Consider the following 3,329-nt stretch of genomic DNA (forward strand, 5'->3'; position numbering starts at 1 on the left):
GCTATTATTTCTTCGAAGGAACTTTCTTCGCCGTTTGTTTTTCGTCGTGTTTTGCCAGAGTCAACAAGTGGTATCAGAGCCAGGTTGAAGCGATCAGTGGTATATCATTACAGAAGAGCCAATCTTATCAACAGTCAAGTTGAATAGCTCAAGTGGTTAGACCGTCGATCTAACAACACACAGGTCTCAAGTTCGAGTAGAAGAAAATGCGAAGTGTGAAAATACACACATATCGTGTGGGGTCCATCTCGGGTAGGCTCACTCACTCACTCCTCCACATCGGCGTCGTGTGCCACCATATTACGGTTTGTCTCCCCTAGAGATGTTGGGGAAGGAGCTCTCGGAGATCCATGGCCGCATGATTGTGACATTCTCCCCCACCCTCCTAATTGGTTGACGTCCCTTGTTGGAAAATGATGAGTGTCGCACAATCGTTATTTGAGTTTTTCAATGTGCCCGCTTCCTCGACAAGGAGGGTCGTCTACTCCTCACGGAGGAGGAATGGCTTGCACGCCTAAAGCTCCGCGACAACACCGGCGAGAGCAACGGGCCCTCCAGCTGCAAAGGCAGTAAGAATCCATCGAAGTCTCACAGGCGCACGCGCGGGAAAGATGGGGATCAAAAGAAGAATCGACCGATGGCAGGCCATGTGGGTCAATCCGAGGAGGACGAGCCAGCTCTCTTCATGGTAAGTGAATACATCTCCAATTTTGATTCCAAATCCACGGAGGTGGAGGTAATCGACGACGACGTCGAACCCGAGGAAGAGCTCCAGCTGGGTGTAGCAAAGGCGACACCAGCTTGGGATCCAAGGACGAGCCAACTCTCTTCATGGTAAGTGAATACATCCCCAATTTTGATTCCAAATCCACGGAGGTGGAGGTAATCGACGACGACGTCGAACCCGAGGAAGAGCTCCAGCTGGGCGTAGCAAAGGCGACACCAGCTTGGGATCCAATTCAACTGAAGGAGGAGCGAGTGCTCGCTCAGATCGGCGAGAGGGACGAGCAGCACGAGCACCGGTGATGGATCCTCGACACAGAAGCAACAAACCATATGACCGGGGCTAGATCTGCGTTCTCCAAGCTCAACTCGGGGATTCGCGGGACAGTGAAATTCGGCGATGGCTCCGTCGTCGAGATCGAAGGGCGCGGCACCATCCTGTTCGTCAACATGGGAGGCGAGCACCGCAAGTTGACCGATGTCTACTTCATCCCGAGGCTCAAGGCTAACCTTGTGAGCCTGGGTCAACTCGATGAGGCAGGCTGCTTCATTTCCATCAACCGCGGGCTACTCAAAATCTGCGATGATCGACGATGGCTGCTCACGCAGGTTCGGCGCACGACAAACCGTCTTTACATCCTAGAGTTAGAGATAGAGCAACCTGTCAGCCTCTCGGCCAAGACCGAAGAGGTATCTTGGAGGTGGCACGCAAGGTACGGACACTTAAACTTTCCTGCTCTAGAAAAGCTATAGAAGGAGGAGATGGTGCACGGTTTGCCGGCAATCAAAGGCGTGAACAAGCTGTGCGACGGGTGCCTCATCGGCAAATAGAGGCGCACACCCTTTCCGTCTCGGAGATCCTACCGCGCCGATAAGCCGTTAGAGCTTGTACACAGCGATATCTGCGGGCCCATTAAGCCGGCGACTCCAGGTGGTAAAAGTCTCTTCCTCCTGTTAGTCGATGACAAAAGCCGCTTCATGTGGCTGACCCTGCCGCAAGCGAAAAGTGAGGAGGTAGAGGCGGTTAAGCGCATTAAAGCGCGAGCGGAGGCCGAATGTGAGAAGAAGATGCGAGTGCTGCGCACAGACCGAGGCGGAGAATTCTCCTCGGCAAATTTTTTAAGTACTGCGACGAGTTCGGCATACAACGGCACCTAACGGCGCCCTACTCCCCCCAACAAAACGGAGTGGTGGAGTGCCAAAATCAGACCATCGTCGGGACAGCAAGGTCATTGCTGGTGACGGCCGGGATGCTTGGGAGATTCTGGGAAGAGGCGGTAATGACAGTCGTCTATATCCTCAATCGGTCACCAACCCGAAGCCTCGACGGGAAGACGCCATATGAGGCCTGGTACAACAAAAAGCCAGCGGTACATCATTTCCGCGTGTTCGGCTGNGGTTCCTCTTATTAAATAAAAGCTATGGTCCTCCTTAAATTTAGTTAAATTGTTTTGACCTTTCAAAGTTCTGAATTCACGCTAATGGAAGAGCATAAATTTGGCCGGCCATTTTTGGCTAACTTTGGGTGAAGTTTTAGCCCACTCTTTCTATTTTTGTAATTATGTTTATTATTAAAAGAATTCAACCTATGAGAAATAAAACATCGGGTCTTCACCAAAAACTCTCTCCCTCTCTCTTTTTACTTTCCGCTATTATTTCTTCGAAGGAACTTTCTTCGCCGTTTGTTTTTCGTCGTGTTTTGCCAGAGTCAACAAGTGGTATCAGAGCCAGGTTGAAGCGATCAGTGGTATATCATTACAGAAGAGCCAATCTTATCAACAGTCAAGTTGAATAGCTCAAGTGGTTAGACCGTCGATCTAACAACACACAGGTCTCAAGTTCGAGTAGAAGAAAATGCGAAGTGTGAAAATACACACATATCGTGTGGGGTCCATCTCGGGTAGGCTCACTCACTCACTCCTCCACATCGGCGTCGTGTGCCACCATATTACGGTTTGTCTCCCCTAGAGATGTTGGGGAAGGAGCTCTCGGAGATCCATGGCCGCATGATTGTGACATTCTCCCCCACCCTCCTAATTGGTTGACGTCCCTTGTTGGAAAATGATGAGTGTCGCACAATCGTTATTTGAGTTTTTCAATGTGCCCGCTTCCTCGACAAGGAGGGTCGTCTACTCCTCACGGAGGAGGAATGGCTTGCACGCCTAAAGCTCCGCGACAACACCGGCGAGAGCAACGGGCCCTCCAGCTGCAAAGGCAGTAAGAATCCATCGAAGTCTCACAGGCGCACGCGCGGGAAAGATGGGGATCAAAAGAAGAATCGACCGATGGCAGGCCATGTGGGTCAATCCGAGGAGGACGAGCCAGCTCTCTTCATGGTAAGTGAATACATCTCCAATTTTGATTCCAAATCCACGGAGGTGGAGGTAATCGACGACGACGTCGAACCCGAGGAAGAGCTCCAGCTGGGTGTAGCAAAGGCGACACCAGCTTGGGATCCAAGGACGAGCCAACTCTCTTCATGGTAAGTGAATACATCCCCAATTTTGATTCCAAATCCACGGAGGTGGAGGTAATCGACGACGACGTCGAACCCGAGGAAGAGCTCCAGCTGGGCGTAGCAAAGGCGACACCAGCTTGGGATCCAA

The 3,329-nt window shown here is 51.4% G+C and overlaps 1 pseudogene; it reads left to right on the plus strand.

Moving 5' to 3' along the window:
• Nucleotides 1–3,008: 3,008 nt before the first annotated feature.
• The window catches only part of LOC111777715, a 3,387-nt pseudogene continuing 3,066 nt past the window's right edge, over nt 3,009–3,329 (plus strand).

The sequence above is a fragment of the Cucurbita pepo genome, chromosome LG16 (assembly GCF_002806865.2).
Source record: "Cucurbita pepo subsp. pepo cultivar mu-cu-16 chromosome LG16, ASM280686v2, whole genome shotgun sequence".
Taxonomy (NCBI): domain Eukaryota; kingdom Viridiplantae; phylum Streptophyta; class Magnoliopsida; order Cucurbitales; family Cucurbitaceae; genus Cucurbita; species Cucurbita pepo.